Raw genomic sequence first — 26,958 nt, 5'->3', positions numbered from 1 at the left:
AAGAAATTTTCTTTGAATTGAAGCAAAAGTTTAATCTGTAGATTGAAAAGAAGCATATGTTTTGATTAGGAAAACTCATCTCTGAGATAAATCCATAGTTAAATTACCAGTCCTCAAGGATAAAGAATTCTTCAGGCACCCAAAAAAGCAGAGCAAATCTCCATCAAAGGGAAATATCTATGCTAATCTCATGTTATTCCACAGTAACATTCAGTAACAGAAGCCATTGGAAAATATCTAAGAAATTTTGGGGACTTCCCTGGTGGCACAGTGGTTAAGAATCCGCCTGCCAATGCAGGAGACATGGGTTTGAGCCCTGGTCAGGGAAGATCCCACATGCCGCCTATGCACCACAACTATTGAGCCCGTGCTGTAGAGCCCGTGAGCTGTGGCTGCTGAGTCCCACGTGCCACAACTGCTGAAGCCCACGTGCCTACAGCCCATGCTCCGCAACAAGGGAGACCACTGCAAAAAGAGGCCCACGCACCGCAACGAGCGAGGACCCAATGCAGCCAAAAATAAATAAATAATTTTTTTTTTAAAAAGAAATTTTAGAGTAAAGAAATATAACAGTAATATAAACATCCAAAATACACAAAGTATACATGTATACAAAGTATACAACAGCAATATGTAGAACAGGTAGATGTTTTCAAACATGAAAGAAGTCTGCAGAATACAACACCCATGCACACTTCTTCACCAAAACCAACACAAAACATAAACCAAAAAACAGGAACACACACTACTTGCTAATGAAATCCAACTACTTAAGAGATGAGGGAAAAATAAAGAGGAAACACATGAAAAGTCTTGGGTGAACATTGAATCAATTTAAAATATATCTAATTATAGAACAGAATGTAAATGTAAAAACCTTGTCAATATATAAATAATAATATAAATACAAAGATTGAGAGGTGGGAAGAGGGGCAAAGAGAGAAGCTAATGTCTTCATCTTTCAGAGCAGGGAAACAATGGATGCCATCTACAACTGAAACGTGTAGGTTTTAAAGCTATGATTTCAACATTTTAATGTTTTCAGTTATCTCTTCTTAACTTTAGAGGAATCTCTCAAGAGATAATGTTCTCTGTACTGGATACAACATTTATTTGAAGTTTAGCAATCCATTCCAATTCATTTCAGCTTCACTTGGCTTCTTTCTAATTCATTACTTATTTATAAAAATAGCAAGCATTGTGTGCTAATAATGGTAAAAAGGGATTTAGGGTGATTTTTTTAAAAAGCTCTTTTTACTTTTCTGCATGACTTGAACTCATTAAAATAAGCAAGTGTTACATTTACAAAATCAATAAAGTAATTCTTCTTTTAAAAATGAACAGGAAAGATAAGAACGGGGAGACATTTAATTTTTTTTAATAAACTGATGTTGAGCTCAATAGAAACAATGTTGTAATTTAATTATTTCTCAGACTTAAGATTTTCTGTGCACTTGGATAGATCTCATCTCCAAATTCCAGATAAGCGCTTCCATTTGAAAATCCTTTGATTCTGTAAACAGACTTTCGCATGCAGCATAAGTCCTAACACTTAAATTACTGACTTGGCTTCTAAATCAACAGCATAGATGGGATCCAGGGCTGGAGCCAGAGAAAATGATGAAGTTTGAGAGTGGAATTATTACATTATAATAAGAATTCAAAAAAACTGCTTCTACTTTTACAAAGCTATCTTCTGTTCCTTCTCCTTATTCCTGCACCCATTTGAATTGGTCCCCATTTCTTTGGGGGAAGCTCGTTTTTACAGATGCTCTCCTCATATACATAGGTGTGATGCTTTCAGGGTAAAAACAATACTCACAGAACATGAACTCTAGAACAACACAGGCTTTTAAAAACATACATTCCTACAAGCTACTAACTGCATTACAATTTCCTTCTCAATCTCCTTAGAATTTTCAGTGCACTACATGAATTCCCTAAAGTCAAAGAGCCTGTGATAGTTTTACTTGTATATTGTCTTTGTAAATCCTAGTGAATAGATATCGTTGTGGGACTCGAGGGACATTGTTCCAGCTAATGATTAAGAACTCTCCAGACAATAGGGGCTTCTTAGACAATGGGTGAATTTCCAGGATGTCCGGCCCCCTCCCGAGAAGGAGGGAGATAAACAAAATAGGTGTCTGTCAAAGACCAATCAGGCAGCTGGGGAGAAGGAGGGAGATAAACAAAATAGGTGTCTGTCAAAGACCAATCAGACAGCTGGGGATAAGTTCCCTCTCTGGTCCGAGCCTAAGTCGGGACCAGTCAGCAGGAGAACACAACCAAATCTATAATTTACATACAGGGAAGTGGGAACCTATAAAACTGACATATTCGCGCCCAAAAAGGTTCCTTCTTCGACCTCCTGCGTGAGGACCAAGGAACCCCGGTGCACCGGCCTTCAATAAACCTCTTGCGTTTTGCATCGACTTCCGACTCTTGTTGTTTCCTGGGCGAGTCGAAACTCCTAGGAGACCGCGCAGGTCTAACATCGTTACAGATACTTGTTTACCATGAGAAATTTGTTTCTTCACTACACAGATGTGATAGGCAGAATAATGGCCCTCCCTAAGATGTCTATGTCGTAACCCCCAAAATTTGTAAATGTATGGCAAAGGGGAATTAAGGTTGCAAATGGAATTAAGTTTGCTAATCAGATGACCCTCAGATGAGGAGAGTATCTGGATTATCCAGGTGGACCCAATGTAATCATAACAGTCCTTATAAGTGGAAGAGGGAAACAGGAGAGTCAGTACCAGAGGGGTACAACGGGAGAAAGACTCCATCACCATCACTGGCTTTGAAGACGGCAAGGGGTCAGCAGCCAAGGAATGTAGGCAGCCTGAAGAAGCTAGACAAGTACAATGAAACAGATTCTTCCCCAGAGCCTCCAGAAGGAACGCAGCCCTCCTAACAACTTGATCTTAGCCCGGTAAGACCTGGGCTTTTGACCTACAAAGTTTTGTGTTGTTCTATTGTGTTGTTTTAAGCCAGTGCTTGTGGTAATTTGTTGTAGCAACAATAGACAACTAATTCAGTAAATAAAAGGTGAAGACATAGCACAAACTTTCTCCCTGGACCATGCTTCTGAATTTCCATGGATCCAGGGCAGAATTTCCATGGATCCTTAGGCAAAACGTAAAGTGGCTGTCTAGGGCAACTTGCTCCCTGTCAGCACCTTACTGCTCCTTTTGGGTAACTTTGCCTCATAAAAACCACAGAATTTAAAAAACGAAAAGGGCACTGTCTGCTATATACCTATACTACACTGCCTTTCCAGGACCAGGCAAGTAACTCATGTTTCACTTTCCTCCCCCTACCATTCATTTCTAAGACCTGGGTGGTGGGTGAAACAGCTGCAATGAGAGAGACTGCAGTGCACAAAAAGAATGGGTGTCTGAACATAGAAACAAGGCAAGAGATTCATTATTCAAAAGATAGGCATTCCAATGAAAGATTTCCATCTTTTATCTTCTTGGGGAAAATGTAAGGGGGATAAGGAAGCAGAGCAGACAGGACACAAGGACAGCTGGCAAGTAAATCCTGTAGCAAAAAATGATCAGATACCTAGGCAGGTAGGTGTTTGTTTAATATTGGGGAAGTCGAAAGGCAGGTATTGAGCACTATGACAGGTTATAAGATCTGTGCACGGGCATACCAGTCAGTTAATTGCACATAAGGATTTAATAATAACCATTAGCAAAGAAAACGGAGAACAAATCAGGAGAAAATTATGGTCAAAGTAGAAAAACCTATAGACTGAATCAATGCTAAGCTAAAAACTTCAAACATAGGGATCCTTATATTACCCTACCCTGAGACAGGTGTTATCTAAATGTGGAGTTGGAGTTACATGCTACCAACAGGTAACGGTTTAAAGCTGTATGAGCAGGACCCAAGCTCGTCATTTTATACTTACCGTGTTCAAATCATAATACTTCTGAGTCCTATTCTCACTGAAGCTTTTATTCATTAGATTTTACTGTGTGAGTACATTTAGCCAGATAAAATAATTGAGGCAACACAACGCAGTGCAGTAGTACTTCTCAACCTTTGTCGTTGTTAACCCCTACACACCTGGGGGCTGGAGATGATAACATAAATCTATCAATGACAGTAGAGTACTGTAGCAAAGGTTCTCATTTGGGGAGAGTGAGGAGAGGGTTTGTCAGGTGATCTGAAAAGTCCCCTTAGGATGATTCTATCACAAACTGCCTTCTGCCCACACTACACCACCAGAGGGAATCCTCCCTATCTTTTGAAAATCACTGGTGTAGTTTAAAGTTGACCTCACTTGAGTCCTGGCTCCAGGATTAGTTTGACCCAGGCTTTCTCGGATAATTCCTAGCCCACCTGCAGCAGAATCACCTATTATGCTCACTAAAAAATGAAGCTTTCTCAAAACAAAAAAAAAAATGAAGCTTTCTCTAGAGGCCCATGTTGAAACGACTCATTGCTCAGTGTTTAATTTTGCAATCACAGGTGAGTATTTGGCACTCTAGAGATTGAAAACTTTATGTTGTGAATCACTTTAGCCAAGTTATTGCACTTCATTGGTTTCTTTATCTGAAAAATAAGAGGCTTGGGCTGGGAGGTATTTACAGTCCTTCCAGTTCCTACACTGTAGCAGAGTGGGAAATACAGGTGATTAAAAGACATGGGTTCCAATATCAACTCCACCACTTACTGTGTGACACTGAGTAAATTATTCAACCTATATTACTCTCATCTGTAAAATGGAATATTATTAATAGTAATATCCACTTCTCTGCAGGGTTGCTGTAAGAATTAGCAATGGTGTGTATAACTTGCTTGATTATTCTTAAAATGATCTTTATAAAGCAAGTGTTAACACCTCACAAATAATGTGATATCTTAACCTCATTAAAGTGTTATCGACGGAAAGCTTCTTAACGAGGGACTGGAATAGAATGTATTCTACACTTTGGGTAGGGTGTATCAATCAACATACTGCTGCATAATGAACCACCCCAAAACTCAGTGTCTTAAAGCAGTAAGCACTTATTATTGTTCATGTGTCTCTGGGTCAGCTGGGCAGTTTCACTCTTGGCTGGCCTTACTCATGCATTGGCTGTGGGTCCTATAGGCAGCTCTCCTGATTTTGGCTGGGTTCTCACATGTGTCTGGGAGTTGACTTGCTATAGCCTGGTCCTGATGCCCTCAGCTGGGATACCTGGGCTCTTCTCCGTGTGCTCTCATATTTGAATAGGCTATTCTGGGATTGTATACATGGCAGTGCCAGGGTACCAAAGGAGAGGAAAAATGAAAGAATTCTTGAGGCCAGGGTACACAACTGGTACACTGTCAGTACTGCCACATTCTGTTGGTCAAATCACTTCACAAAACTAGCCCAGATTCCAAGGGTGTTGATAGAGATGACTTCTCTTGATGGGAGAAACTGCAAAGTCACATTATAAAGAATATATTCCTTTGCTCAAGCCTGCAGCAGTCGTTCTCAAATTTTCATATGCATCAGGATCTCCTGGAAGGCTTCTTAAAACTTAGATTACTAGGTCTACTTCGGTTTCTGATTCAGTAAGTCTGGGATGAGGCCCAATAATTTTGCTTTTCTAACAGTTTTTCAGATGATGATGATGATGTCTGCAGATACTTTGAGAACCATTGGTCTGCAGTTGAGTCCTTTCTATCAAAAAAAATTTTAATTTAACGTACATGTAATTTTATTTCTGAATAAACTATTTCCTGCATAGCATAGCATATATTATTCATGCTATATTTCTCTTCTAGTAAAATAAGAAAAATCTAAAATCTAAGTAATTTTTAGAGGATTTTGCTTTTCCCTTTTTTCTGAAAAATTTAATTTCCTTTTGGAGATGGTACCCTAAAAACATAATAAACTCTAGTCAATCAAAAACTATTGAAAGATTTTCTTTCATCTCTCCCCTTGTCTCTCTCTACCTTTCTACATCCCATCCTCCTCCATACAACTATAATTAGGTCAGTGGGGGGAAGGTCTTGTTGAGTCAAATGAGAAAATTTTATTTTATATTTTGTTAAAATTAACTAGAAGCAAACAATTGAATAACTTAAAAGCATATTCATATTTCACTTTCTTATCTAATAGGTCTTTTTATCTTAGGTCTCCAAGTAATGAAATGCTTCTGGAGATCTTTTGTAAACTCCAAGTTAATTGTGACTTCCTGGTTCTTAGCAAATGCATCCAGTTTTCTATTCTTTACTTACAAGGGGTAAAGAAGTACTTACTGGATTCTTACCTATGTTTTGAGAACACTTCCCTGGAAGACAGACATTAGTTACACTACACTGAAGAAATGAGATTTAGGTAGGTTAAGTGTTTTATCTAGATTCATACACTGAAACCAGGACTGCATCAAACAAAATAATAAAATATCCAGATTAGTCCATGTTAACTATCCATGATTAACTCATAATTAACTCACAATAAACATATTGTGCATTTCTTTAGTCTTTTTTTCAAAGTGCCAAAGAAAACAGCTTTATTACATTTAGTTAGCATACCGATTCCTTCCTTGCGGGCCTCTCACTGTTGCGGCCTCTCCCGTTGCGGAGCACAGGCTCCAGACGCGCAGGCTCAGCAGCCATCGCTCACGGGCCCGCGGCATGCGGGAACTTCCCGGACCGGGGCATGAATCCTCGTCGCCTGCATCGGCAGGCGGACTCTCAACCACTGCGCCACCAGGGAAGCCCCCTTCCATTTTTTCTTTCCTAATAGATGTGGTTCTAGGTTGGAGGACCTGAAAGGGAGATCAGGGAAAAATGAACTCAGTAAAATATGTTTTTCAGAATGCCTTCAAAACTGTTGAAAGTTAGAATTGTAGAATTTCATGCAGTTCTTGGTAGCAACTCCTATAAATGGCCTAATATTATTTACCTTTTAAGTATTCCAAAGACTTCACTATTTGCCTAACATGGTATTATCCTAAGTGATGCTTGTTGATCACCCACTACATCCCAATCATCACACACAAAGCCCATATATATTATTTAATATTCACAACAACTCTCTAAGATAGGTACTACTTTTATCTTCATTTTATAGATAAAAAATAGGCTTAAATGATTGAATAATCACTTAAATTACACAGCTAGTGAGTAGTAAGGTTGGAGCTCAAATGAAATTCTGTTTTATTCAAAATCTTATTGGTGATATTATTTTGTCTTGCTATTTGTACTTTTTTTTAAAGAACTATAGTAAAATTATAGTACAAAAATGAACTATATGAACTTTGAATCAAATGAACACTGAACCTGTTTCAGAATAAGAAATGTATGACAGAATGGAAGGGGAAAGATGAAAAGGAAACATCTGGTTTATTCAAAGAAATTGCAACTGAGCATAGCTATGAAACTGATGAGTTTAGCTAACACATGTGACCAAGTGTGTAGACCTCCAAAGCCGCCACCTTGGGAAGACGTATGTTTATTTAAATCATGCCATCATTGCTGCAACACATTTTAAATTTGATTATTTTGTGTACATACCTAATTGTTTTTAACAATAACAAAAAATGTGTATTATCGTTTGTGATTGCTTACTTAATTTACTAGAGTTGACTCTGAACAACTTTTTGGATATTCCCCAAAATCGAATTCAATCTTCAGAGTACATATTCGTTGATATTGCTGGCATTCCCCAAAATTGGGATTCAGATTCTGAACATAATTCCTAAAAAGGGGCATTTAAAATTGTTTTGGCTATGACAGTAAACTGGAGTCATCAATTAAGTAGGTGTTTATAGTCTTCCAACATGAGTATTCTGAATATTGCAATATGAATACATTCCAAGGTGACTATACCTATATGTTTGTTTGGAAACAAAAGCAAAGAGATATTTTATTATGAAAGGAAGGGGGAAAGACATTTGGATTAAATAAACTTTAAGTTCAATCTATTATAGGACAATTATGGGATTTCCTCAAAAAGAATTGTCAATTGCAGGATTTCCTCAAATAAATGGTCCTTAAAAACCTACTCCTGGCTCTATAATTTGAGCGAGCAGATTATCCCACCAGTACTAGTGACCTGGTTATGTGTGAAGTCTCAGAGAAGACTTTACCTGGAATTCTTCAAAATGGTTGATATCCAGAGTCATTTGAATAATTAAGCAGATTTTATTTACAGGCAGGAAACCACAACAACAGTAGCAGATATGTCAGTTAGGAAAGCTTCAAGTTACAGAGTATTCAGCTAAATACAGATTAAAGAACAGTATGTTTTTTCATATAAAACAAAAAGTCCAAAGTTAGGCAGTCCACGACTAATTGAGCAGCTCAAATATGCCATCAGGAATCTAGGTTCTTCCCATCTTTCTTCTCCACCATCTTTCAAGGATTGCCCTTCGATTTATTGCTTCATAAATGCAGATGGCTGCACCACCTCCCCATCACACAATATCCAAGTAGGAAGAAGGGGGTAGAAAGGGGGGAAAAAGTGGTGGTAGCTGTGTCTATTCCTCTTTCATCAAAAAAGCAAGTTTTTCCAGAAGACCCCTCAGCAATTATGTATTAACATTTGCTTTTCCAGCAATGTGTCAAACAGCCATGACTAGCTGCAAGGAAAATTGGAAAATCAAATATTCAACTTTCTAGTCTCTAAATTAGTTTAAGACAAGGAGAAAGGAGGTTGAGAATTTGTGTTGAGTGCACCCAATTACAATGTTTGTCTCAATAGTGCTTACACTTTACCAGGCAGTGTTTTTTCACTCTTCGTATCGTTAAATCATCACAACAGTAGTTTATCCTTGCTCTTTTAATTTTACTAAAAAGAGAAGTGTAGTCTAGAGTGGTTAAGAGAATTGTCCAAGTCATCCAGTTGATAAGAATTGGAACCAATTTCTATATGACTCCAGAAATGCTGCTACCCAACATGGGTCAAGAAATCATAATAGCACGAAAATAATGCTTTCCCACAGACTGAGTATTGAACTTGCTCTTAAAAAGGCAGCATGCAGGAGAATCTTTAGATTCCTTATTGGAGTCTTACACAATCACCTTGTTCTTACTTGTAACAAAACTCATGGAGGAGTTCCCAAAAAGGGGAGAGTCAAGGTCTCTTGGGATTAACCACTATATTCCATCAGTCACTGAAGCCTTAGCATGACTCTCAATATTTACCCACTGGTGGGAGATTTACAGTTGGTAAATTACTTATATAATACCTAGCCTATATATTTTCTAGACTTGTTTTGCTTTTATTGATTATAATCTAGTTCTTGATGTATGCCAAAGAAACTATTTTGTCCTCTATTTTTCCCTGCCACATACAACAGGGAAAATAAATCAGGCCCCTAATCATAATTAAATAGATTTAATAAAAATAGAAAATATTATCTTCTTCGGGTATTAAACATCCTCTTTTCAGAGTGTACTAATGCTATCATATAGGTCATTATGGAACGGACTAGAAAATTTCGGTAGGACAAACACTTTTGCAGAATGGTAGTTTTTTTGTTTGTTTTGTTTTAACATATCTACAGTTTTTCTTTGGGCTTGATATAACCTTCTCTCCTAGAAAAATTTCAATTTACATTTAGGTATACGGTTCTTGCCAGTTTGGTACAACTGTTTTCCACACTAGGCTCAAGTTCTCATTAATGCTGAGTGAGTTGATACATCTTAATAATCTCCAACTGTGTTAACTTCTCCCAGGTGCAGTCTTATGTTTTGCAAGGTTAATACATTTAATGCATACATTTACTGGAGATATTTTTATCACATCTTAAAATTTTCATTTGTTAAAAGACCCAGTTTCTAAATTTATTGTTCATTTCTTTAGTCTGTTTAGAGTGTCGAGGAAAACAACTTTATTCCATTAGTTAGCATTCTCATTCCTTCCATTTTTCCTCTCCTAAAAGTTGTTCTAGTTTGGAGGAGCAGACAGGGAGATCAGAGAAAAGTGAACTTAGTAAAGTACATATTTTCCAGAATGTCTTCAGAACTGTTGAAAAGCTCATGGGAGTGTGGGGGGAATTTACCCAGCCACCTAATGAGCTATTCTTTTTTTTCTTTTTTTTTTTAATGAGCTATTCTTTTAAAAATGTCCTGGTTGCCTTCAACCAGGGGAATATGCTAAAAGTCCTAGTGTCTTGCCCATCTAGGTCTTGAAGAAATGGCTAGTTTTAAGAACAACATAAACTTTTATTCTTTATTATTACACTTATAATTAATAATATAATACAAAAGCCATTCAAGCTCTGTTTCCACTCAAAACTGTCTTTATGAACTAACACTTGTACATTATGCAAATTATTAGTAAAACAATGTAAGAGGAAATGTCTTTTTAAAAAGTTTTCTATGTTCTTAAAAGAGCTGTTTACATGGAAACAATTATTTTGTTAAGTATATATAATTCTTATTCTTACTCATTGAAGTCTATCTTTAAGGAGTTCTAAGCATGTTTTAAGTCGGTGTTACTGTTAGTCAATAATTAGTCAATTAACTTAGATTCTCACTAATTCCAACTGGTCTTCTCCCCAACCTCCCCCCTTTATTTAATTATAAGAAGTAAGTGAACATAAGTCCGGTACTACCTTCAAATCATAGAATTGTAAAGAGTTGTAAAAAGTAATTGGTTATAAAGGGGGAAGGTTTTTGTGCCCTTGAAGGTTTATAAGAACTGAAGGAACCACGTAAAGTCAACACCACACCCTTTTTTCTCCTATGTTGAAAGTCTCTGACAAGATCTCTCCTTCCTGTCACTAAAAGTGGTTTCTTATCAGAAGCAATTAAAACCTGCCTGTTCTTTTGCTTTCCCTATGGATCAGAAGCTCTTTGAAGAGTGGCATAAAAATCGTCTTCAGTGCTCTCCCATGGCCTAGAACAGCCTGCACAACCTATATACACAAATTTTAAGTGATAAATAGCAGACATAAAAAGGGAGAGATGCTTCATTAGACATAAAGGTCCTGTTTTCTCTCTGCTTCTTGCTTTCTCTTAACTGCTATCAGGCATCAGCGAAGAAAATACATAAGTCGATTACAGTGTCAGAGAAGTGGAGCCATAAACTCTAATAAAAATAAATAAATATCATCCACGCGGTTCTGGAGAAATCGCTCAGGATGTTCGGAACAGGTGCTTTGTAGACACATCGAGTGGATAGCATCACAGTAAGTTGGAAATGGTAAGCTGAGTGTAAAATAAGTCTATTTGTCCACGTAGAGAAATAGACTGTAAGGCTTTCCTATACTTGAAAAATCAGTGCCTGTGACTGGGAAAAAAAGTATCCGCGGATGTTTTCAACGGGGCAATAGGACGGCAGCGAAGCAACGATTCAAGACTCTCCACAAAGGGGGCGAAAGGAGAGGCGTTTTCACGTGCTTTCTGCCTTCTGGGGGCTGCAGGGGCGAGACTGAGGAAGGAGTGAGACTGGGAGGGATGGCAAGGCTGTCAGGACGGGAGAGGAAGAGGCGGGGTCGCGTCCCGCAAGCTGAGACTTAGTGGCGCATCTGCGGCGCCGGCGCTGCCGGACCCGGGAGCCGCGCAGAACTAGCGAACGGGACGGGGCGTCGGGCCGAGCGGTACCCAACGGCCGGGGACAGAACCCCTGGCCCGCCCCTCCCGTCTGGGACCCGGCACTCACTCCAGCACCCCGGCAGCCCCTGCCCGGCCGGTCCGGCTTTGCGTCGGGGTGCAGGCTTCCTCTCCCGCCGGCTGCACGCGGTCCGGGTGCCGGGACCCCTCCTGCAATCTCCTCCCGGTCGGGGTCCTCTCGGGTGGGTTTTATCCCCTCTCCTCCCCTGAGCCCGGCCCCCAGGTTGGTTCTGGGGAGAACGCGGGGCGCGGAGAAGTCCGTCCCGTGCCTCTCGGAGCCGCGCGGAGGTGCTGGCGCGAGTTGGCTGACAGCTGTAAACTATCGGCCAGTGAAGGTCCCGGACGCCTGCCCCGGACCCCGCCCCACCCCACTCTTATCCCCACTCCCCCTTCCGCCTGTATTTTTCGATTTTAGGATCTTCTCTTTCCTTAAGGATAAATTCGCTATCTGTTCAGATGAAAATGACACGATGGTTTTCATACTTTTTTGAACGCTGACAGCAGAAAATCCCATAGGGAGGTGGGGAAAGAGGGAAGTGTGTGTGTGTGTGTGTGTGTGTGTGTGTGTGTGTGTGTGTGTGTGTGACAGAGAGAGACAGAGAGAGACAGAGAGAGAGAGAGAGAGATCGTCCGACCTAGGGGTGGCAGGGGGCTTCCCTCTCCTGGAGGACAGACAGAATGATACATACTGTCATTAACAGTTTTGACCCACCCAGACCCCACCCTTCGGTTGCATCCATCACACAGTCATTACAAAGGGGCAGCGCTGTCACACTGCCTGCCCTGCTCTGGGGCTCTCGGGCTGGCTTAATGAGGTGCACCCAGCCGGGGCTATTGTGCAGCGCGAATGAGGCAAGAACGAGACGGCAACGATCCTAGCAGCTGATCGCAGCCGCCCCGCAGCAGCAGCCAAGCCCAGACCTCAAGTGGATGGATGCCTCTGGAAGTGTTTTCCTGAACGAACCCAGCAGGCAGTGGAAGACTGTGGCAGGGCTAGCGAACTTAGATGGGGCATTCCTCTCCTAAGGTTGAGCTGGCTGGAGGCAAGTGCAGTCGCTCGGGTGATCGCGGGGGTGCTGGAGGCGGGGGAGGGGTGATAGTCGTGCTGGTTTTAAGCCCTTCCTCAGTCTAAGGGCGGCTTGGATCGATTTCCCTTCCAACCACTCAACTCTCCCCTTTACCTTTTGTCTCGTTAGCTTGGCTTTTTCCGCCCCCATCCCCTCCCCTCCCCGGTGTAGTCTGAACCGTGCGTCTAGCTCTGGGGGTTGTGCATTTTAATGTAATTCTGATTGGTGAATGTTCTCTCCTTTTTGTTGTGATTACTAGAGATACTTTAGTCCTGCCTTCCCAGTTCTGCGCCCTGCACAAGCAGTTTTGAAAAATTAAGTGCAAAAAGCATGACAAAGCAATATGAGGTTGCCGTGGTAAGTGAACTTTTAAACAAAAAATTACCATTTCTTCTTGGGTGCTCGGTCTGTGGGTGGTTTGAAGGGGACTCATCACACACAAAGGGCTGGCGACTGGGAGCTGTGAGCAGGGGGTGGTGAAACAGAAAATAGTAGTTTTAATTTTTTCTCTTTACTATGGGCAGTAGAGGTGTTCCGTGTTTATCTGTTTGATACTCTTGGGAAGGCAATGGGCTTGATGTATTTCAAGTGGGTGAGAGTTGGCAGTCAGCAGGGTCGAGGTGCAGAGGATGGAGGAGAAGGGAACTAGGTTATTGTCTGGTTTCAAAAGAGCCGTGCCGTTCTCACTTCCTGAACTCAGCACAGTAGCCGGGTCATTCCTGACCAAAATCCTAAGGAGAAAAGGAACAATGGGGTCACGCTAACTTACTACAACTATCTCTGTGTCCTCACCTGCACCGTTAGACCTCCCCCTTTCTTCCTTGCACTTCCTCAGGTAGCAACCTTAGAAACCATCATTCTTAGACAAATTTTAAACGCTAACTGATGATCACATAATGCATTTGGAAAGTTGTGATCTTAAAAGGTATGAGGCTGGAGAAAGGGATTGCTTGCTACCCTCCTTCCCACTTCTCCCTGCTTTCCTCCCCACCCCATCCTCTTTTTAAACTAAAATGAACAGGTTCATATACGGGTCCTTCCTCAATCTCCTCTCCTAATCCCTTTTATTTGTTTTAAATGGGAGGTGTATTCCAGGGAAAGATTTCTGAGTCTTGCCCCTTTATCTCATTCACTTTCTGAGAATAACTATCCAACTTAATATTTGTGGTAAAATTTAATAATTTCAAGTTTGGTAAAAGGCTCAACCTTTCCTCTGGAAAATTCTAAATTGTTTGGCTAGCTCTCAGTAGTCTTAACTTTTTCTGTTTGTGAATGTAGTTGCCTTTTGACTTGTCAAGGGCTGTTGCCATGGAGATGACTGGGATGCCCTATATTGCAATGGACCTGCACATTCTCTGCTGAGGCAAGGCCATCCAAGTTTTCTCATTTGGAGGATGAAATGGAGGCAAAAATGCCCCCTTGAAAGGAATTGTTCTCATGTTTTGTTGAAACCATACTTAACTTTATATGTGTGTAGATGTATAATTGTATGTGCTTACATTTCTCAAGATCTATTCTGAAATAAAGATTTTTTAAGTTATAAATATCTTCTGATCATAAGAAACACAGATAACTTTTAAACTGATTATATTGCAATAATGATTAATGTATTTTATTGGGCATATACTTTAATAACTTATTTTAACAACTGACTTATTTTTTGTCTATTCTACATGAAGCTACTGTAATTTACCAGTAACTATCACAAGAAAGTGTTACCTTATAACTAGCTTTCAAAATCATCACTATTTCAATCACCATCCTTAAAAGAGTTTTCAGTTTGAGAGCTTAAACACAAAATGACTAACTAAACTACTGATCTGTTGGTACAGGAAGAATCAATTCAGTAAAGTTTTGGCTCTCAAAAGAGTTTAGATTAGAATATAGTATTTTATATATTTTTAGGATATATATTTAAATCCCATTGAAATTAGGAAGTTTGTTTTTCTTATGTACTGATATTCTTAGAGTACAGATAGTCAACTAACAATGTTTTTAACTATATAATTTGTTTTGGACCATACTACTCAACTCTCATACCTATTTAATTTAAATGTATGGCCTGTACATACGTAAAATTAGATTGCTTTGATATTTGAATTGAGAAAAACATCTTTAATCAGATTTATTTTTATCATACTCATAATCTCAAACAAACCCTCAACTTTACTGTAGTTTTTCATTTGCACATTAAAAATACTATTTCAGTTGAAGATAATCATAACAATTATTATTTAAAATAAGTTGGATAATTGAGAGTTGTCTTCTAAATGATAATTAATATTAGTACATATGTTTAGTTTCCTATATAAGTACTTAGACTAGAGCTGTATTTTCCTGGCACTTTCACTTACTAATACCCTAATTCTGTGGCTATTGTAGGTTTGCTAAATATTCTCAATATGGAAATTTCTGTATATCAGAATATGATACTATAATCATTTCTTTCTTCAGTGTTCTAATTATATATTATTGGCACATTGGAAATACAGTGGCCATGTTTTGATATTTTCCCTAAACCTCTGTCCATTAGAATAAATTTTACAAATAACAGAAACCTTATAATGTTCATAAGAACAAAATTCTAAGTGTTTTCAACTAAGCAGTATTTCTATACTCTCATAGAAATATGCATTGTTTCCCATAAAGGAGAAAAAAATGGGTGAGATATGGGGGCAGGGGGAGGGTAGCCAGGGTCATCTAATGTTACATTGTAGGTTTTGCCTCTTATACCATTCTTGGACATAAAATGTGCTTGCAAGCAAAAAAAGTAAAAAAGAAATGGCTGAAGTGATACTATGATTTTAAAAATTCAAAATAACTTTCATTTATTATGTCTAATTAGTATTAAACTTTAATGTGTATCTTATATCAAATATAAAATGTAAAACAGCTAAGAAGCTAACTTTAATAATTAACATTTGTTGTTTCTCTACCATGATCCAATCACATATGTAAGTGCTTTACATATATTATCTCAGTTAATCTTTAGAACTCTCTAGGTGGTAGGTTTTAGCATGCCTAGAAACTGAGTAGTTAAAATCAGACAGCTCATAAACCATAAAGTGAGGATTTGAATCTATCTGACTCTAAACTTGGGTCTAAAATCAAGCAAAATGAGAATCAAATAATAGAAAATATGAGCTGATTTACTCAATTTAAAGAAACCTTCCACATAAAACCCATATAATCTCCCCAATTCCAAACATAGGAAAGATTACCTGTTAATCTGGGCACTTTCCTCAATAAAACATTTTGAAGAAAAAAAAAATCCTAGTGAAACATTCCTAATTATATTCCCAGATTGGGATTGGATACTTTATGCTGGTTTGGCCGGTTGTTTCTTTTTGGGGGCACTAATGGAGGATTTATTGCCTCCTCTGTCCCACCCCAAAAATAAACAAAAGGAGAGGAAGATTAAATCAATTTAATGACAGAAGTATTTTCAAATATGTACCAATATATTTGAAACATACACAACATACACAGATATGTACCAACAACTTAATAAAAGGAAAGCCTAACTGAAAACCCAGTTTTCCTTAAATATAAGGGACATAAATAAAATAAGCAGAGTGATTTTTTTTCATTTTACCAACTTAAATTCAGATTTAATTTTCCATTTTAAAGACTTTAAAAATTCAGTTATAATAACATTTGATAGAGCAATGAAATATTGTATGCTTTTATAGGTAGTAAATCATTTCATGATTTTTTTTGCCATATATTTATTTTCTAATTTAGAGTTTAATCAGTTAAGTTTTACACTAATTATTCAGTGAATAGGGGCCTCCATTTTAAAAACTACCTTCATTTAGTGAACTAAAGAGACTTAAAGATAGAAAGTGATATAGAAAATATGGGGTCTCATTTTATGATTCCTTTTTAAATATGAAAGATGATAGACTCTGAAATACTGGGGGAAAAAACCTTTCCTTTTAAAAAGCTCTAATTTTGCTCTTTTTTATTTATAAAATCTTTGAACCTAAGAGATTGGGACATAGATATTAAATTTAAAAATATTTAAGGCCATCATGTACATTCAACAGAAAACTGTTCAATTTTTCACTTTCACCTGAGAGGAAATGAAAGCACTCTATCTGCAATTTTTGCAGTAGATGGGCTCCTGAGTTGTTTTGTGTGGACCTTTTTTTTAAAAAAATGGAGTTACTTTTTTAAAATGCAGAGAACACACATATTTAAAAAGGCATACATACATATTTTAAAAGGCACACATATTTAAAAAGGCATACATAATTAAAAATTTTGAATTAATGCTCCTGATAAGTGAAGGACTTTTTAAAAACTGATTTATCTATTTTGTAAGTTTGATTTTTAAAAAGTGAAATTGTCCAGCTCTATCATGTTTAAACCCTATTACTATGAGAATTCCAATAGCTTTTTTAAGAGTCTGATAATTTTGGACTTTTAAGAACCATGTTATAAAGGGCTGAATTGCGAGGCTTAAACATTTCAAACTCCCAAATAGTCTAGCAGTCAGTCACATATAACTCAATTCTACTTCACTTTGACCTTGGAGACCATAACTTGAACTTTTACCTCTCCAACCTAATTCTAGTTATTGTCTCATTTTAATTAAAATTCAGGCTGGGTCTTCATCATAGTTAATAAAATATTTGTATAATCTATTTTATCCTTGATTTGGAAATTTACATTACATTATTATGTACTAAAATCATAGAGTTGTATGTACAATTTTCTTTCCCTTCAAATTCATCAAAGCACACAAATCTGTATATATGAATAATAAATGTACAAAAAGTTATAGTTATATTAGTATAAAGCAAAAAAAGTTATTAAAGCAGTTTTTCAGTTTCAGTTTGTGGGATAATGCCACGAAACTGAATTTTACCTAATGATAATATTAACATTCATTATTAACTAAAAATATAAGAGTATTTTAGGATAGGTCTGTGGAGTCTCTTCTTGTACTTCACCACCCATCGCTGTCCCATAACCTCATACAAAATAATAATTTCACTTGAAAAATTAGGAGGAAAATGTGGAGTATGTTTAAATTAGGAAAAGAATGAAAGGACCTTAAGATAGTTCCTGCATAGGTCCTGGAATCCTTCATGTTATGCATTTCAATTATCCCTTTAAATTCTTTCAAACATGAAATCTTTACATTTGTGTTCAATATAAAGTTACATGTTATGGACTTTCAAAGCCTCTCAGAGCATGAAAAGTTTATAGGAAAGGGCAGAATACTACTAGCTAGGTACCACCAAACCTGACAGACATTGACAAAGGCTGAGAAAGCAGTGTTAATGGTTCTAAATTTAAAAAAGAAAGAAAGATATGTAAAGCTAGTAAAACCTGAAGACGTCATTACCATTCAGAAATGAGAATTCCGTTTTTTTAGTGTTTCCAGTAAAAATAACCGTTGGACACATTATAAATATTTAATAAAATCTAAAACATTACCCTTATCTTTTGCTAAAGATAAGGGGAATAAAGATTGCTACGGAAATCTAGACTTTGGAATTTCTAATTTCTCATTGCTTAATATATCACCATTAAATTTGATGTTATGGCAGAGATGGTATTTAATATATGGTTGAGCCTTAAGTCACCATAACATTTTGATGTGTCTTGGAATACAAAAATGATAAACTTCACTCAACAAACATTATTGCATGCTTATTAGGTTTAAGGTACAGTGCTAGAGCCCAGGAATACCCTGCTGAAAAAGATGGCTTTGCTGTCAAGCAATGCAGTCTGTATAGGAGACGGGCATGTCAACAAATGGTTATACTGCAGTGACATAATTGCTATCAGAGGTGTGTACAAAGTGCTTTTAGAAAGATAGAAGAAGCCATCACCAGTATGCCTGCAGTTGGCTTTTGTGTGGGTATTCAGGAAACGCTTCCCAGTGGAGGTGAAGTTTTGCATCCCGACTTGTTTTTCCATTAAAAAGAAAAGTGTAATAATGGAACTTCAAATAATATAAAGAAAAATGAAAGTATTCATTTTCCTAGTCTTTACATTTTGATATGTACTTATTATGAGGGAGAACAAGTTGTCTGTGTAGGATGCTGAATTTTTCAAGATTCATTAGTGTAATTTCTTAGACACACTGCCTTTGACAAATGTGCACAGCCGGGAAAGCCTTTAATATATTGATTATGTTAGTGTTTTGTTGCTAGTAGCATAATGGAGAAAGCAAAGGCTCCATTTTTATTCTTCTGTGCTCTACCAAAAAAAAAAAAAGTATCTTGTAAACCATGAAAGGCACACAAAAGCAAAAGTAATTAAATAACATAAATGGTGAGGGAGATTGCCTGTGATCTGGGCTAGAATTAGAAAGAGAGGTGTAAGAAAGAGGTTATTTGAGAGGAAATGATATGAAAATGTTTTAAAATAGGAAAAAGAGTTCTGCTTCATAACAATAGGGCATCAACTTAAGCGATTTCACTTTCCTTTGTATTGCTTTCACATTTACAGTGGAGGAGGAAAGTACTATTAATCTCTAATTTTCCTTATTTATGATTAAGTTTCATCATTAATGAGACTAAAGCCACCCTATTTCCTTTTTTAAACTCCCAAGTGCATGAAAAATCTTCTCTTGAGAGTGATTAGTCCTTCCTGTGAATATCATTTTGCATTTTGCTCTCTGATATCTTGACAATACAGTTTAGCCCATTCCTGCTGGGATTCTCTGCTGGCAACAATTTTTTATTTCCTTGTGTTCATTTTTAGGAAAATCCTCTCAACATTGTTATATGTATTATTTTATAGGAAGGAAGCATGTAAAATACTCTTGAACTCATTTTACTTGTGAGTTTGAATAGCATTCAGATTAGAATGATTTTCCCAGAATTTTATAGGCTTGCCCAATCCAGCTGTATATTTTATATGCTAATGTAAATTCTATTTTTGTTCCCCTTGGGGGTTTAAGTGATTATAATTGTTGCTCTTCAAAAGCCAAACAGATGATGATTGCTGCTTCAGGAGTATACCAAAAGAAACTGGCTTTCATTAAACCTGCTCAAACACTTCATAATTATCTCCATTTTATCTAGCTAAGAAGCAGGAAAAAATGGCAAGTACAGTTCATTGAAGCCAGTTCAGTTATTTAAACATCGCTTTATTGAACTAGCAGGAGGTGTTAAAGCAGGGGGAATGTTTTCGTTCTAACACTGATATGTAGCCAGTGGCCCAGCTCAAGAGTTAGTTGAGCATCAAATGCCAGAGGCCACAGGGAATGAGAGGGGAGATATTTAAAGCCATTCTGAGAGGTGTCCTCTAGTGGATACAGTAAATAGTACTGCAGTGGCAGCTATTCTGAAACAGTCTTTTTGCTTGTTCTTCTTTCTGTAAGTTCAAAACGGAGTTAGTTATTTAGTATCCATTAAGAAACACTCAGAAATGCACGCTAAATGAAAGGGAAATTTCCTATAAAATGTAAAAAAAAAAAAGGGGAGTGGATATTTATAAAGTCTAAAAGGATGCTAAATCCTGAGACTGACTGACATCAAAAGTCCTTCATGGAATCTTTATGGTCACATGAGCCTTGTGATCTAACCATGGGTCGGAAAGAAGACTTTTATGGAGGTTGGTTTTCCTCAACTGAGAGAATATTTCCCACAGGTGACACAAGGGCTCTGAGTTATCTGTGCCCCAGTCCTAGTGAGAGGGTGGAGGGGTAGCCTTGGAAATAGGTTGCATTGGAAAATATTTCTGACCACATACATCGCTGGCTGTCCTCCTAATGGCACAGTGAGGGTCCATGAACTCTCACCCAGAGGAATAGAAAAGTGCCAGAGTCAACAGCTGTTCAAGCTTCCAGCTGTGAGAAAGCAATTCTCTGCCGGTTAAATGAAAAATTCTGAAAGGGCTCTCTCCTCTAAAATTTCAGAGAGCCACGTTTTAGACACCAATTGTCTAAGGCTAGACTTAGATAAAACATTACATTCATAAACCAAAAAAAAAAAAGGAAAGTTTCACTTTTTCTACAGATTTTCACGTTCCAAGATAGTTCAGCAAGTTTGAGGCAATTTCAATTTTTGAAGTTTTAACATAGGTTTATTATCTTACAACTTGATTTTGAAACTTTGGGGGAATCGTATTGAAAAAGGAAAGAAAAAAGAAAGTTTACTTAAGAAAAAGGAAATATGTTCCTGAAAGGCTTTGGATAATTTGCTAGTAAGTTGTGTACATTAAAAAAATAATTCTTGGGCTTCCCTGGTGGCGCGGTGGTTGAGAGTCCGCCTGCCGATGCAGGGGACACAGGTTTGTGCCCCGGTCCGGGAAGATCCCACGTGCCGCGGAGCGGCTGGGCCCGTGAGCCATGGCCGCTGGGCCGGCGCGTCCGGAGCCTGTGCTCTGCAACGGGAGAGGCCACAACAGTGAGAGGCCCGCGTACCGCAAAAAAAAAAATAATAATAATAATAATTCTTTTCCTCTCCATTCTTATGCGACAACAATAAACGTTTTCTCCAGTTTTCATATATGTCATCTTATTTTGGCTTCACAATAACCTCATAAAGTAAGAAAATCAAATACTATAATTTCATTTTACATATAGAAACATAGAGATTTACAAATAGTTTTAAAACTAGAATTTGGGTAAACCAACTTCTTGATCAACATCTTAATCAACATTAAGATTTGATCTACAAAGAGCTTGGCAATACATGATGTTGAATTGTATCTAGACTATTCTGAGTCATTTCTGAACCCTGAGGTGGGGTGGGAGGTAGAATGTTCCCAGGTAATATTTTCCCAACTAGATCTTATGTGAATTTGCATGTTTAGATCCAAGGAGAGAGTATATCAATGGCCCGCTCTCTAAAAACTCTCTAAATTCAAAATTCTGTTTGGTGGTATGGCAGTATCGGAATATTCTTGGATTCCTGCACAGAGCTGTGCCGGGGTATAAATAACTCTGGTTGCCTACAAGCAAGGAAGGCCTTAAGTCTGAGACCATACCAGCTGCACCTAGAGCTACCCTAGGCAAAAATGGTGACAAAATGGTGAATGATTGGTTATCTCACCTCCCCATCACCTTCTCTTGATACCTCTAGGACCTGCTATCCCATATGTCCCTAGGCTCGTGCTGCCCCCTTTACAGACATTGGTAAAACCCAAGGTCTACTAGGACAGTCTCTCTTTCCCTTCCAAGGTGACAGACAGGTTGTTAATCTAATAAACTAATCTCCACTAATGGGAAGATATTAAGGAGAGTCCAGGTTTCAGTTAATATTTAAAGGTTGCTCCCAGGTAAAATGCCCTCATTTTTGTTAAACGATCATGATGAGTAACTCATGGGGTGGTCATGTCAGGCCAAAATACATCTTTTTCTAGTAGCTGCTTTTCTTAACTGTGTGGCACTCCTGATCTCTATCACCGAGGAGAGGAGACTGCTTACTTATCTCGAAATAAGACAGTTAGAAATGAACTCAACAGGAAGATATAACGCTGAAAAAAATTGATTTGGTAGTATTGGCTTATCTGCCTATGTTATTAAACAGAAGCAAAAGCTACGAGATGTAGTAAACACTGAAATATATCCATGCCAGTGGAATGACTGTAATCTCCCAGGGTTATCTCACGTGTCTATTCCTATCATAACAGGAACTTTTGGAAAATCATGCTTACTCTGTGACCTCACAGACATCTGAATGTAAATAATATATTTAAAGAGTCTCCCAGGTAAATCTCTTTCAGCATTATCCAGAATACATATTTGGCAATAACTCCAGTTCATCTGCTCAGTGGTGAAAGCCAAACCAAAATAGTTCAAGCCAGAGTTTACTTTAACTCCATGTTAACTGAGCAACTGAAAAATCTGTATCAGTTTTTGCTTTAAATCAGTGGCTCATCAGAATCATGCATAGAAGTTTTTATAAACATGTATGCTTAGACCTTACCTCGGAGTCACTGAGTAGAATTACTCCTGGGGTCAAGCTCAGGTATCTGTACTTTCAAAGAAAGCCTCCACAGGTGGGTTGAGGTATAGATGCACAGCTGTGTGTGAGAACCACTGGGCTTTCACCTCATCTCACCAGTTCTGTCATTCATGGAAGATCCACTCTGTGCCAAGCACTCTCCTAAACACTTGACAAATGTTTTTTCACTTAATGCTCACAACATCCCTAAAAGGTAGCTATTATTTTTATACTCATTTTACCAATGAGAAAGCTGAGGCTTGGAGAGATCAGGCAACATGCCTAGAGTCATATACCAAGGACAGGGGAGAGGCAGAACCAGAATCCAGGTCTGCTTGAATACTTTGAACAGCTATAACCCTGAAAAGGCCTTTTTAATATACAGATTGAAAATGTATGGCTGCATTTTATAGCTGTAATTTCCAACCTAGAAGCTTCCATTTTGCTGCTTTGATTACCCTAAGATTATCCGGAGCGCACAGGGATTGTTTCATTTTACGGCCTTAAAAGAGAGCCACTATATTCATGTGAAAGGAGACATGGTCTAATAGGTAAAAGATACTTTAAAATTATAGGTAAAATGTTTTGCTTTCTTTTGTATAAAGGTCACAGATGGCTTTCTACCTTAGTTCTTAATTCATAAACTCAGGAGCTGCTGTAAACTACCTTTTAATTTTGTGGCTAAAAAATATTTAGAAATGAGACAATGTTAGAAGAGCACGATTTTCCTTCCAGGTCAGTTTCTTACTAAAAAACTTTAAATTGTATAAAATCATTGCTGAGAAATGCAGTTTCCAGTGCGGAATATGCAATTTTAGGACATGTTCCTTCTGATTTGGGGCTTAACACCATTATTTAGAATAGTGATGACTCATGTCTAGGACTGAAATCTGTTTTTCATGGGTTTATACATTTTTCCCCTTGAATTGCACCAAAAATGGTTTTTTAATTGGCTTTAACTCATGCCCAATAAATTGGACGAAAATTGATTGCCGCAGTCATGTTTGGTTTAAAATTATTCAAGACTGCACCATGAGTCAAATGAGTCCATGAGTGAGAGCAGCAGCATTTTGTGTCCTCTGTTTATGACGAATAACTTTTTTTCCAAAATGGCCACAATTCATATATAAAAGTTAATATACATTTACATTTTATAAAGCTTAAAAGATAGTACCAGGGTCACATTAAAACACATCATGTTAAAATATAAAATTCTCTTATTTTGATATTGTTTCTTAGTACCTTCTTTTTCACTTCTGTCAATACAAATGTATTCATAGCATTCCTTTAAAAATAAATAATACCTGCATTTAACTCTTGTTAGATTCTTGGTCATAATATTAGAATATTTTTAAATGGCAAAATTAAATAAATGAGGATGTTTGGACTGTACCATCCTATAGACTTGAGACAGTGAAGAATGATTTTAAAGACAAAAATTAAACAGTATGAAAATTGAATTAACTCAGGTGACTGTTTAGGGCATTGAAATAGCAATTCACTAAATGGTACCTGTCAGGAAGCCAGTTTTTGCTCAATCTCATCATAATTCTTTACTGTATTATGGTTTTCATTTATTTATTTGCCATAGAAATATAAGGACTTTGCTAGTTGGGAATTAAAGTTCATTTTATGAGAATCTCCAGCAATTGCAAGAAAGGATAGAGCAGGGAAAAAGAAATGATTAATTAAATGAAAAGAAGAACATCCCTTGATCATAATATAGATAGGCAGTGAGTGAAGGAAATAATTGTTGTTCCTGTGTGTAATTAATATTAGGCAATTTGGGACTTCCCTGGTGGCGCAGTGGTTAAGAATCCACCTGCCAATGCAGGGGACACGGGTTCGAGCCCTGGTCCAGGAAGATCCCACATGCCGCAGAGCAACTGGGCCCTTGCTCCACAACTACTGAGCCTGTGCTCTAGAGCCCGTGCACCACAACTACTGAGCCTGTGAGCCACAACTACTGAGCCCGCGTGCCTACAGCCTGTGCTCCACAACAGAGAAGCCACCGCAATGAGGAGCCTGTGCACCGCAACAAAGAGTAGCCCCAGCTCGCCACAACTAGAGAAATGCCATGCGCAGCAACGAAGACCCAACACAGCCAAAAATAAATAAATAAAATAAATAAAATTTTTTTTAATGTATACATTAGGCAATTCTAATGGGACAAGATAGTTACATCTGATACTGTATTATTCTAAGAAACTGATAGAGCAATTTCTGAGATTTTTTTCATTTTCCTCTATTAATTTATTTTTCATATGTATTAAATCTCAAGATTTGTCTTTATGAATGAATATTATTTTGTTTAAACTATACAGCTCCAGGGCTGTTAATCTGTGCTTCTCTAAATCTAAATTGTCTTTTAAGAGGTCACTGGTCCTCACGACTCAGTATCTACGTCCTGCTCCCACCTGGTGGGTACAAGGCTGAAGCTTGAGCTCTGGAGCTGTAAAGTTTTTTTCCTCCTCAAAACACTAAACTACCTGTTTTTCTGATTTGTATAAAAGAATGCATGCTGAGAATTTTTACAAATTCAATAATGCAGAAAATGTTAAGAAAAAACTGAAAGTCCAACTCCTATTACCTCAAAATAGGCACTGTTTAATGTTCTAGTGACCATCCTTTATATGATGTTTAATACTTTTGACAATTCCCTAAAAAAGCTAAATAATTAAAATTTCTTCAAACCCCCCGAAATTGCTGGTGGTTAGGACATCTTATGTAATATTTCTCAAAATTTTATTGTATTTGACCTGAATCATTTAAAAGAAGCTAATCATCCAATTATCACTTTTATCTCTTTTTCATTTGTCAGCAATAGGTAGCACGGCAAGACAGTATAATTATTTTCATTATAAAACGTAGAGTTTTGTTTGTTTATGTTAACTGTAATATCTATTTTCCTGACACTTTTTTTCTCTTACAAGTATTAATTTCTGCTATATTTTTTTGGAATTACTGAATTTTACGTCTGGAAAGTACCTTACAGGTCATCTAATAAATAGTGGTTTAGGACTTGGGCCATAAGAATGGATACTTAAGGTCAAATCCCAGCTCTGTCAAATTCTGGTTGTGTGATCTTGGGCAAATTACTTAACTTCCTCAGTTTCCTCATCTTTAAAATGATAGGATTATTGTGAGGATTAAATGATTTAATGCACGTAAAGCATTAGAATGCTGCCCAGCACATATTATATACTCAGTTCTTGTTACCCATTATTATTATTAATCCAGTCTTCTCCTGGGAATCATGAGGTTTAGTCAGAGGGACTTGCTGAAGGGAATCAGCTAGTTAGTGGGAGAAAGAATACTAGGACTCAAGTCTCCTTTCTTCAAGCCTAGGAATCTTAGCATGATGCATCCTCTCCTAGCATTGTTTATACAGCTCCCTCTTAGGCACAAAGGTGTTTTAGGGGCATCCATAGCTAAGCAGGGTGCAGCATGATAGGCTCTGGTTCCTGGTTTCTTTCCCTCATAGCTTTCTTGGGCATTTTGGCTCAAAAGTATTATTTGTTCAGAACCCTATCACTGTCCTAATACCTGCTGTAAATATTTGGGCCATCAAAACATTTTCATTATTATCAGTGTAAAAAACCTGTAAAGAGGCTCAAATTTTCATGTATCCTTTTGATATGACTAATATGGAGACACACCTCTATTTTAGTATTCATTTTACATCTAGGAAATGTTAGTATTCTACAAAACAGTGCTCTATGAGTTAAAAAATGAGCCTTGACATAAAAGAAAGACTTTTCTCTTTATTGTCTCCACAAGAAATCTAGAAATATCAGCAAGAGAAAAGAAGAAATTTCACAGTAAATTGTGTCAAAATAATTCAAGGAAATGTTTATTTGTTACTCAGACAGCTTAAGCAGTCTGTAACACCATTCATTTATGTTACATCTTCCAACTCATGTTTACAAAAACTGACATTTCAAACAACGTATTCTCTAATTTCTTATACTGAAATGACAGTGACCAAAGACAGTGAAATGACAGTGCCCAGACATATTTCTATTACAACAGTATTCTCAGCCTTAAAATGCATATACATATGCTCAATCAGAGAAATAGATTTTCCATTTAGTCACATCAACATGAAGGGTTAAAAGGGGTTGGTGTGAAATGGCAATAAAGAGTAGCTCTGGCTCTTCTGTGTATGCTTCTGTTTCTTCTTGGTGCTAATTACACTTCCTCATAAAAGTCTGGCATTCACATGATTGGGCTTGACTTTGAGTGGGTCAGTCCTATCAAATTATAGGATACATTTAGGCTATAGATAGATACCTATTGAAGTTTAGAGAACAGTAAGTTTGTTTTTCCATTGTAACCTATGAACTTAGACATCCAAATATTTAAAGTTTATTCTTTTATCTGGTTTTTATCAAGTTTTGTTTCCTTCTGTTCTAGTTATT

Source organism: Delphinus delphis, chromosome 6, assembly GCF_949987515.2.
Source record: "Delphinus delphis chromosome 6, mDelDel1.2, whole genome shotgun sequence".
NCBI classification, from domain to species: Eukaryota; Metazoa; Chordata; class Mammalia; order Artiodactyla; family Delphinidae; genus Delphinus; species Delphinus delphis.
Note: the sequence above shows the minus strand (reverse complement) of the source record.